We start from the raw sequence: 12,487 nt of genomic DNA, 5'->3' as shown, positions 1-12,487 counted from the left end.
TAACTAACCTAAGGACATCACACACATCCATGCCCGAGGCAGAATTCGAACCTGCAACCGTAGCGGTCACCCGGTTCCAGACTGTAGCGCCTAGAACCGCAAGGCCACTTCGGCCGGCTGGTCGTTCTCTATTCCTGTATAATCTTAACAGTTTCTTCAGAGTGCAGAAAATTACTCAGACTTCGGTCGAAAAGACTTTTGTAAGCTAACTACTTGATGCCTCCCTTGTGTTTCTTGAAATGAATCCATCCGCAGCGCAGTGGCTAGCACACTGGACTCGCATTCGGAAGGACGACGGTTCAATCCCGCGTCTGGCCATCCTGATTTAGGTTTACCGTGATTTCTCTAAATCGCTCCAGGCAAATGCTAGGATGGTTCCTTTGGAAGGGCACGGTCGACTTCCTTCCGTAATCCTCTGAGACCGATGACCTCGCTGTCTGGTCTCCTCCAAACAACCGTAGAACCAAACCCTCCACACATACACTAAACATATGTTTAAAGAAGGTGATCGCTATCAATGATATTTCGGGCATCTTGTGATCATACAGTAACGGGTTTTTCCGCCTGTTTACGGGTAATAAGTAACATTTGCGTATGTCGAATGCCAATTGCCAGTCCTTGCAGCAAGCGTCTATTCTCTGCAGATCTTTGTTTAATTCGCTACAAGTTTGGAACGTTGCGGCTTATCTTTATACAGCAGTATCACCCACAAGCAGTGCCACGGATCTTCCAACGCTACTCCCCAGACGCAGAAGTATATCCATTAAGAATGACATTCAGCGCTCTAGAAGACCGCCAGAGTTCTATCGCTGTTCCACTACTTTTCTTGACGTATCTAAGGTCTGCCACTAAACGTGATAGTCAATTAAAATTAATTAGATTGTAATTATGCACATCATTGCTCCTGATGACTTCCAGTGAATTATTTGCATCAAACATCATGAGGGAATGTATGCAGTGTCAGGCAGCAGTGAAAATGATCAACTATTTAAGAGAGGATGTAACGGAAAATATAAACATTTATTTAAAAAATCATTACAACCATATTTCTTAGTGAAAAAATTTAAAATTTCGAATGTGTAAATGAAAAGATCTAGGTTTTAACGGAAAAATATAATAAAATATGCAGGATTAATATTTTTCCGGAAATATGAATTTTAATTTGTTATCGTCTTTTTTATAAAAAGCCATAATTCAAATTCTAATCATGCAAGTAATCTGAAAATTTTATTGTAGTGTCCTGAGGAGGTTGTAAGACCACTGAACTACAGTTATTAACTTATGGTGCAAACTATGTACGAAGAGCTTTAATTTTACACATTCAAAATTAAAATTTTCATACATGTTTTTCCTGTGGTCTTCAGTCCTGAGACTGGTTTTATGCAGCTCTCCATGCTACCCTATCCTGTGCAAGCTTCTTCATCTCCCAGTTCTTACTGCAACCCACATCCTTCTGAATCTGCTTAGTGTATTCATCTCTTGGTCTCCCTCTACGATTTTTACCCTCCACTCTGCCCTCCAATGCTAAATTTGTGGTCCCTTGATGCCTCAGAACATGTCCTACTAACCGGTCCCTTCTGCTTGTCAATTTGGGCTACAAACTCCTCCCCAACTCTATTCAATACCTCCTCATTAGTTATGTGATCTACCCATCTAATCTCCAGCATTCTTCTGTAGCACCACATTTCGAAAGCTTCTATTCTCTTCTTGTCCAAACTATTTATCGTCCATGTTACACTTCCATACAAGGCTACACTCCACACAAATACTTTCAGAAACGACTTCCTGACACTTAAATCTGTACTCTATGTCAACAAATTGCTCTTCTTCAGAAACGCTTTCCTTGCCATTGCCAGTCTACATTTTATATCCTCTCTACTTCGACCATCATCAGTTATTTTGCTCCTCAAATGGCAAAACTCCTTTACTACTTCAAGTGTCTCATTTCCTAATCTAATTCCCTCAGCATCCACCGACTTAATTCGACTGCTTTCCATTATCCTCGTTTTGCTTTTGTTTATGTTCATCTTATACCCTCCTTTCAAGACACTGTCCATTCCGTTCAGTTGATCTTCCAAGTCCTTTGCTGTCTCAGACAGAATTACAATGTAATCGGCGAACCTCAAAGTTTTTATTTCTTCTCCATGGATTTTAATACCTATTCCGAATTTTTCTTTTGTTTCCTTTACTGCTTGCTCAATATACAGATAGAATAACATCGGGGAGAGGCTACAACCCTGTCTCACTCCCTTTCCAACCACAGCTTCCCTTTCATGCCCCCCGACTCTTACAACTGACATCTGGTTTCTGTACAAATTGTAAATAGCCTTTCGCTCCCTGTGTTTTACCCCTGCCACCTTTAGAATTTCAAATAGAGTATTCCAGTCAACATTGTCAAAAGCTTTCTCTAAGTGTACAAATGCTAGACACGTAGGTTTACCTTCCCTCAATATTTCTTCTAAGATAAGTCGTAAGGTCAGTATTGCCTCTCGTGTTCCAATAATTCTACGGAATCCAACCTGATCTTCCCCGAGGTCGGTTTCTATCAGTTTTTCCATTCGTCTGTTAAGAATTCGCGTTAGTATTTTGCAGCTGTGACTTAGTAAACTGATAGTTCGGTAATTTTCACATCTGTCAACACTTGCTTTCTTTGGGATTTGAATTATTATATTCTTCTTGAAGTCTGAGAAAATTTCGCCTGTCTCATACATCTTGCTCATCAGATGGTAGAGTTTTGTCTGGACTGGCTTTCCCAAGGCCATCGGTAGTTCTAATGGAATGTTGTCTACTCCCGGGGCCTTGGTTCGACTTAGGTCTTTCAGTGATCTGTCAAACTCTTCACGCAGTATCGTAGCTCCCATTTCATCTTCATCTACATTCTCTTCCATTTCCAAAATACTGTTGTCAAGTACATCGCCCTTGTATATACCCTCTATATACTCCTTCCACCTTTCTGCTTTCCCTTCTTTGCTTAGAACTGGGTTTCCATCAGATCTCTTGATATTCATACAAGTGGTTCTCTTTTCTCCAAAGGTCTCTTTAATTTTCCTGTAGGCAGTATCTATTTTACCCACAGTGAGATCAGCCTCTACATCCTTACATTTGTCCTCTAGCCATCCCTGCTTAGCCATTTTGCACTTCCTGTCGATCTCATTTTTGAGACGTCTGTATTCCTTTTTGCCTGTTTCATTTACTGCATTTTTATATTTTCTCCTTTCATCATTTAAGTTCAATATATCTTCTGTTACCCAAGGAGTTCTACTAGCCCTCGTCTTTTTACCTACTTGATCCTCTGCTGCCTTCACTACTTCATCCCACAGTGCTACCCATTCTTCTTCTACTGTACTTCTTTCTCCCATTCCTGTAAGTTGTTCCCTTGTGCTCTCCCTGAAAGTCTCTATAACCTCTGGTTTTTTTCAGTTTATCCAGGTCCCATCTCCGTAACTTCCCACATTTTTGCAGTTTCTTCAGTTTTAATCTACAGTTCATAAACAATAGATTGTGGTCAGAGTCCACATCTGCCCCTGGAAATGTCTTACAATTTAAAACCTGGTTCCTAAATCTCTGTCTTACCATTGTATAATCTACCTTCTAGTATCTCCAGGATTATTCCATGTATACAAGCTTCTTTCATGAATCTTGAATCAAGTGACATACAATCATCTAAAAATCAGAATATAATTGGAGGATCTCGTATGTTTTACTTCCAGGGTGACAGCAATAAACTGCGAACAGTTCCTGAAAATTTCATAGGGTTAGCGGATATCCTTTTTGATAAAAGGCTTCTAATAATGTAAAAAATGTAAAACAGAGAAAATGTTGTTGAAAGAGTTTTCTTCTCATACTTTCTCATCTCGTAGTCCTCATCCTCCCGGTTTCACTTCTCTCCTCTTCGAATCTGCCTGTCCTGTATTTGCAGCTAAGACACGGATCTGTTAGCTTTCTTGACCCTGCTCTCGTCGATGGTGTAAAATGCTTTTTTGTAAACACACCAGGATCTATACCAACTCTCTTCAGCACTTCATTTCTGCCATTATTTCCGTTATCGTAACGTAAAACTGCACCATAGTCACCTATTTTGAGTTCTTCAAATGCACGGAATTTCGTTTTTGAGCATCTAATCTAAATTAAATTATCGAGGCTTTAATTTGCATTTTGTGTCTTTCCGTGAAGACACTTGCTCAGTAAATCAGGGTTTGTAGGAAACCTGAATATGGGTTTAATTGCATTCAAAACAGTTTCTGGTAATGAGTGTTAACGTGAATACGTCTCATTTCTGTTTTTGAACTTACTCCAATCGTCTTTCGGACACAGGTTGTGCGTTGGTGTTTGGTCAGTGGATAGTTTGTGGAAAAAAACTGCCCACACAGCACGCCTTGTCACCTCTACATTATGTGTGTTTTTCCTGATAGCTCTTCCATAAAATAACTGAAGAGAATCAATTTCTTTCAGAGTAACACTGCCTTTTCCTCCTAGTGGTTTATATCCTCAAGATTGTATTCTACGGATTTTTATCTGTTACAGCTTTGAATGAAGAGGAGTTCCCAAGGTATTGAGTATATCTAACACCATACTGGTCCTCAGATCTGGAGAACATCTTCACAACTGCAGAAGCATCCACTTGAGCCACTATAATTTTTAGAGCATGCTACTGCATGCTTTTCTCGCCGCAGTTTCTCATTGTCTTCGTTGTTGGACATTTTCCTTGCTGCACGCTGCTGGTAGTATTTAGACATAACTTCATCCAAAACTTTATGTGTCAATACCAATACCAATAAATCAATAAGTCTCAATCCGGCGGAATCCATATCAACATAATTCACGCACCTGTACAATTCTCCAGTCCCACCAAGTTTAGATGCTGAACCTGAGATCCTATGTTCTTCATTTAGAGCTGCTTCCTCTTTTCTGCTGGTAAACCGATTTCCATGAAACCTCCGTATCTAAACACAGTTTTTCCACCTTCCATTATGCATAAATCTTGACTTCCACGTAACGGTTTGCGAGTTCAGTCTTCCACCTATTAATATGTGTTAGTATTATCAAAACGTAAATAAACCACATGCAAGTAAGTTTTCAGGCAAAGATACAGATGTCAGCCAGATATGTATAGATGTCAGGCAAATTATCGAAAGAAAGTAGCCTTCACACTGACAAAAATTGCGATGAAGCAAGCAGTTTCCCAAATGCCGGAAAAGGTGGGGTGGTCAACAGTGCAGTGTTAATCAGTTTCACAATTTAAAGGCATTTTTAAAGCTACTACCGCGATAAAATCCACACACAACATTGATGAAACTGCTTAGATCAAGAAAAAAATAATTTTGAAGTATCGATTTTCAGGATCAAAATCCATTCCATCCCCCCTTAAATAGATGAACGAAAAACCAGTTCAAAATTGCAAGTTTTATTTTTTTATTCACTCGATGACTAGTTTCGGGGCGACACCCATTTTCAAATAATCGTAACATAGTCAAAAACGGTATTTCCGAAGATGTGAAAACAACGTCAGAAATGAGCAACGAATAGCTACAGCGCAGTTAATTCCGTAACTGTTCATTGTACATTTTTGACGTGGTTTTCACATCTTCGGAAATACCGTTTTTGAGTATGTTACGATGATTTGAAAATGGGTCTCTGCCCGAAACTAGAGTGAAGAAAAAGTAAAATTTGCAGCTTTGGACTGGTTTTTTGTTGTACTGATTAACAGAAGTTGCTGACCCACAGGTATTCCAGCATACTGGAAGTTCCGCCTCAAACAGATGTCCACAAGATTATCGAAGATGCGCACCGCATATTACTTGCATTCTGACGGCACGTGTAATGTGAAGACTTTCTTTTTTAAAGATGAGTTATCCCAGAACATTATCCCATATGGTGTATATTCAATGAGAGTATGCAAAATATATCAACTTACTGATTTGTTTCCATCCAAGATTTGCAATGATTCTAAGTGAAAATGTGGCTGAACTAAATTGCTTTATGAGTTCCAAAATGTGCTTGTTTCTGTTTAAACTGTAATCGGTGTGGAGACGTAAGAATTTTGAATTTGTACACTATTTATTATTTCATCAGCATTTGTTGCACTTGTCAGTGGTGTAGTATCTCTACAAGTGCAGAACTGAACATGTCACGTTTTCTGAAACTGAGACCATTAGCAGAGAATCCGTAAAGCATACTTATAACAACATAATTTACAATTTCCTCTGTTGGCCCTCTCTTGGAATGATTACGGAATTAGTGTTATCGAAAAAATGTACGAATTCTGCTTGTTCTATGTTAGTAAGAAGATTGTTCACGTATATCAGGAATAATGGCGGATCTAAGATTGAGCCTTGAGGAACTCCATTCGTGATTCGTCCCCAGTCAGAAGTATCTTCCCCGATTGCATTGCTTGGATTAGAAAATAAAACTTTTTGTGCCCGCTTAGTAATATGTGACCATATCCTTTAGTTGGCTATACCATCAATTCCGTAAGACCTAAGTTTATCTAGGAGAATACTGTGAAATTAGAAAGTGAAATTAACAACCAGCGTTATTTCGTTATTTAATTCTTGTGAAATCTGGCGAGTGAACATGTAAATGACATTTTCATTGGAGCAGCTGTTCTGAAATCGAAACTGTGATGTATGGATGACGTTATATTCGATATACTATCCTAGAGTAGATTACCTTCTAAAAATTTTGGAAAATGATATCAGTAGTCAAAAAGGTTGGTAGTTACTGACATTTCCCCATTACCTTTCTTGTGAAGGTGTTAACAATGACAAACTTCAATCTCTCTGGAAAAATGTCTTGAGATGCATAAGGAGAAGCTTATTGTCTGGGCACAAATAACTGATACTCTATTGGAAATACTAACAAATAGAAATGAACTTTTATTTTTGAGAGAGTGTGCTCTAAAAGGAATTTAAAAGAAATGACAGACTACGAAGAAATTATGCAAATGAGACTGAAACCGGCAGAAGTGATGAGCTTAGAAACAGATTATTACAATTTCAGAAAACAATGGGTGATTTATTGAAGAGGAAGTGCTTCACGAATTGAACTAGACAATAACATGTTGGTCCGCGTCTGGCCCTTAAGCAAGCAGTTCGGCTTAGAATAGATTGACAGAGTTGTTAGATGACATGAGGGATATCCTGTCAGTTTATCTCCAATTCGCGCTTTAGACCGTCAAACTTTCGAGGTTCGTTGGAGGGACCTGCTCTCAATTAGGAATGGATCAGACGACGTTGTTGGCGGGGACAGGGCTCGGTAAACTCGAAGACAAGCAACAGAATCTCTCGCTGTGTGTGCAAGCGATCATCATATTGCTGAAATGTAAGCTCAGGATGGTGGTTGAGGCGTACGGCGTCTGCTGTCAGTTTGGAATCGCAACGCTATTCGGGGTATCCCAGACACATATTCAACGCGCCAGTGGGGCAGAACCTGGATCGATATCCTTCAGGAGGGCATGCAGCAACTCTATCAATCAGTGCCAAGACCAGTAATTGCTTGCATTAGGGCCAGAGGTGGACCAACGCTGTGTTGACATGCTCAGTCTGTGAAGTACTTTTGTTTTCTTTCTCTTGAACAAATCTTCAAATTTTTCTTAACTTGTAATCATTTCTTTGCCTGTACGGCAAATCACGTCTACCTATGTCCGTCCATTTCGGCTAATTTCTTCACGGCGCTTTGTCTTTTTGTTTTTTGTTTCTTTTAGAGCGTTCAGAGGGAGAAGTTAGTCATACACTACTGGCCATTAAAATTGCTGCACCACGCAGATGACGTGCTACAGATGCGAAATTTAACCGACAGGAAGAAGATGCTGTGATATCAAATGATTAGCTTTTCAGAGCATTCACACAAGGTTGGCGCCAGTGCCGACACCTACAACGTGCTGACACGAGGAAAGTTTCCAACCGATTTCTCATACACAAACAGCACTTGACCGGCGTTGCCTGGTGAAACGTTGTTGTGATGCCTTGTGTAAGGAGGAGAAACGCGTACCAACATGTTTCCGACCTTGATAAAGGTCGGATTGTAGCCTATCGCGATTGCGGTTTATCGTATCGCGACATTGCTACTCCTCATGGTCGAGATCCAATGACTGTTAGCAGAATGTGGAATCGGTGGTTTCAGGAGGGTAATACGGAAAGACGTGCTGCATCCCAACGGCCTCGTATCACTAGCAGTCGAAATGACAGGCATCTTATCTGCGTGGCTGTAACGGATTGTGCAGCCACGTGTCGATCTCTGAGTCGACAGGTGGGGACGTTCGCAAGATAACAACCATCTGCACAAACAGTTCAACGACGTTTGTAGCAGCATGGACTATCAGCTCGGTGACCATGGCTGCGGTTACCCTTGACGCTGCATCACAGACAGGAGCGCTTGCGATGGTGTACTCAACGACGAACCTGAGTGAACAAATGGCAAAACGTCATTTTTTCGGATGAATCCAAGTTCTGTTTACAGTATCATGATGGTAGCATCCGTGTTTGGCGTAATCGTGGTGAACACACATTAGAAGAGTGTATTTGTCATCGCCATACTGGCGTATCACCTGGCGTGATGGTATGTGGTGCCATTGGTTACACGTCTCGGTCACGTCTTGTTCGCATTGACGGCACTTTGAACAGTGAACGTAACATTTCAGATGTGTTACGACCCGTGGCTCTACCCTTCATTCGATCCCTGCGAAACTCTACATTTTAGCAGGATGATGCACGACGGCATGTTGCAGGTCCTGTACGGGCCTTTCTGGATACGGAAAATGTTCGACTGCTGCCGTGGCAAGCACATTCTCCAGATTTCTCACCAACTGAAAACGTCTGGTCAATGGTGGCCGATCAACTGGCTCGTCACAATACGCCCGTCACTACTTTTGATGAACTTTGGTATCGTGTTGAAGCTTCATGGGCAGCTGTACCTGTAGAAGACTTCCAAGCTCTGTCTGACTCAATGCGCAGGCGTATCAAGACCGTTATTATGGCCAGAGGTGGTTGTTCTGGGTACTGATTTCTCAGGATCTATGCACCCAAATTGCGTGAAAATGTAATGACACGTGAGTTCTAGTATAATATATTTGTCCAATGAATACCCATTTATCATCTGCTTTTCTTCTTGGTGTAGCAATTTTAATGGCCAGTAATGCACATTCACATGATTGAGTTGAACGAAAAGCGCATTTTCAATTTATAACTGTGATTCAGCACTCAATAACATAGCTCAAATTTCAAAGACAAGGTACCAAATTGATCTGTACGTTCTCAATTCTTTACAGTCTCTCTCACTAGGGAGACAAACACCGAGGAACGGGAGTAATCACCGAAGCTGCGTCCTCGTGTTTGCGGTTTACAGCCGTTTCATTGTGTGGCGAATCGGAGATCGCGGGCTGCGAAAACGGGAACCCGCGGCCTTTTCCCAGCGGGCGTCAGCCGTGTCTCAATAACCGGCGGGGCTGCTTCCTGCATCTGCAATGGACGCTCGGGCGCCAGCCGGGGGCCTCATTTACATCACAAACAGTCGGAGTGATTGCGGAACAGTTGCCGGGTCCCCAGCCGGCGGGGCGTACTTAATTCATACGCCGGACGGATTGTTGGCAGTATATTCTGGCGGAGCGCCGAATTAGCGGTTCGACGTAACTGCCGCGCCGGTCTGCTGCGCGATTACGAGTGACGTTCTGTGGAAACTACTGGCCATTAAAGTTGCTACACCATGAAGAAATGCAGATGATAAACGGGTATTCATTCGACAAATATATTATACTATAACTGACATGTGATTACATTTTCACGCAATTTGGGTGCATAGATCCTGAGAAATCAGTACCCAGAACAACCACCTCTGGCCGTAATAACTGCCTTGATACGTCTGGGAATTGAGACAAACAGGGCTTGGATGGAGTGAAAAGGTACAGCTGCCCATGCAGCTTCAACACTATACCACAGTTCGTCAAGAGTAGTGACTGGCGTATAGTGACGAGCCAGTTGCTCGGCCACCATTGACCAGACGTTTTCAGTTGGTGTGAGATCTGGAGAATGTGCCGGCCAGGGCAACACTCGAACGTTTTCTCTATCCAGAAAGGCCCGTACAGGATCTGCAACAAGGGGACGTGCGTTATCCTGCTGAAATGTAGGGTTTCACAGGGATCGAATGACGGGTAGAGCCACGGGTCGTAACACATATGAAATGTAACGTCCACTGTTCAAAGTGCCGTCAATGCGAACAAGAAGTGACCGATACAGGTAACCCATGGCACCCCATACCATCACGCTGGGTGATACGCCTGTATGGCGATGACGATTACACGCTTCCAATGTGCGTTCACTGCGATGTCTCCAAACACGGGTTCGACCATCATGGTCTTGTAAGCAGAATCTGGATGCATCCGAAAAAATGACGTATTGCCATTCGTGCACCTAGGTTCGTCGTTGAGTACACCATCGCAGGCGCTCCTGTCTGTGATGCAGCGTCAAGGGTAACCGCAACCATGTTCACCGAGCTGATAGTCCGTGCTGCTGCAAACGTCGTCGAACTATTCGTGCAAATGGTTGTTGTTTTGTAAACGTCCCCATCGTTGACTCAGGGATCGAGACGTGGCTGCACAGTCTTTTACAGCCATGCGGATAAGATGCCTGTCATCTCGACTGCTAGTGATACGAGGCCGTTGGGATCCAGCACGTCTTTCCGTATTACCCTCCCGAAACCACCGATTCCACATTCTGCTAACAGTCATTGGATCTCGACCAACGCGAGCAGCAATGTCGCAATACGATAAACCGCAATCGCGATAGGCTACAATCCGACCTTTATCAAAGTCGGAAACGTGATGGTACGCATTTCTCCTCCTTTCACGGGGAATCACAGCAACGTTTCAGCAGGCAACGCCGGTCAAGTGCTGTTTGTGTATGAGAAATCGGTTGGAAACTTTCGTCATGTCAGCATGTTCTAGGGGTCGCCACCGGCGCCAACCTTGTGTGAATGCTCTGAAATGCTAATCATTTGCATATCAGAGCATGTTCTTCCTGTCGGTTAAATTTCGCGTATGTAGCACGTCATCTTCGTCGTGTAGCAATTTTAATGGCCAGTAGTGTATTCTTGCTTTTCCCTAGAACCTACCGAAATATAAATTGGCCAGTTCTGATGAGAAAGTGCTGAAGTCAGCAATATATTGCTTATTTTATGATGGCACCTGTAAGAATGAAGTGGCTGCGATTAGGTATTTTCGTTAGAAAAAAGAACCAAAAATTAGAAATGGTGTGAGAAAACAACGTGCTCCCTCTCTTCTCACACAGTCTAATCGCATAAATGTGACCAGAGGAAAGTTGGCAGTACTAGGGGTGGAGAGTGTATAAATCATGTCGAGAACACGAGGAATACAATGCAGTCGTTTTCGTAATGCGGAAACGGAGCAATTTATCTGACGTCCAAAAGCGGTTTGCTATTGGCTTTAGGACCAAGGATGGAGAACTTCTGAAACAGCTAAGTCTGTAACGGCTTCAGGTGCCGCTGAGGTTGTAGCATACCGCGCATGGCAAAATGGCTCTGTCCAAAATGGAGGCGAAGACAATGTGGTGCGTCATGTGCCATTGATGACATGGATGAACGACGGTTTTGGAGATGTGTATGGGTGAACAGACATGCAGCTGTTGAGAAACTGAGCAACCAGATGAACCAAGGGCTGCCAGTCGTCATCAACGACCGATCAGCGAATGTTTCTCCGTAAGGGCCTCCACAGAAGGCGTCTGACGAAGGCTGGTACTTCAGTTCCGCAACTGTACTGACTGGCGACAGGTGGCCATTTCAGGTGAATCACGTTTTATGCCCCATCGACATCCTGCAATCGGGAGGGAACCTTATGGTCTGGGGAATGTTTTCGTGGATTACGCTGGGCGATCCGTTCATTGTGGCAGGCAAAATGGATCAATACTAGAATGCACTCTATCCTTGGGACAATATCCATTCCTATATGCAGTTTGTTTCCACTCTGCACGATGGCATCTACCAGCAGAAAAATGCAACGTGTCACGTAGCTCGAGTATATTTGTATGTCTCGGAGAGCAGCAGGATGAGTTTACTTTACTACCCTGGCTACCAAACTCCCCAGTTTAAACCCAATCGAAAATCTGGGTTCACCTTCATCGGGCTGTTAGCGCCACGCATCCTCATTCCAGAAAGGTTGCGCAGCTGGTCAGGCCACTGGAGTCGGCTTGGTTCCACATCCTTGCCGGTACCTTCCAGGATCTCACTGACCTTCTTCCTGCACGTCTCTCTATGCAATTTTGGTCATTCAGGCTTTTGACAGATTGTCACATTAATGTGACACGACAGTGGACATACTGCTTTCTAACAGAATGACATTAAATTATTTATCTGAGTGGTCTATATTAAACAGAAAATACCATGCTTTAATTTTACCGTTGAATTTGGAGATCATTTTCGCCAGTTGGCGACGGCTCACCTGAAGATGACTGGCAGGTGCCCAGTTGAAATATCGTGCGAA

Source organism: Schistocerca piceifrons, chromosome 6, assembly GCF_021461385.2.
Source record: "Schistocerca piceifrons isolate TAMUIC-IGC-003096 chromosome 6, iqSchPice1.1, whole genome shotgun sequence".
NCBI lineage: Eukaryota > Metazoa > Arthropoda > Insecta > Orthoptera > Acrididae > Schistocerca > Schistocerca piceifrons.
The sequence above is the reverse complement of the archived record's forward strand: the minus strand, read 5'-3'. Positions refer to the sequence as shown.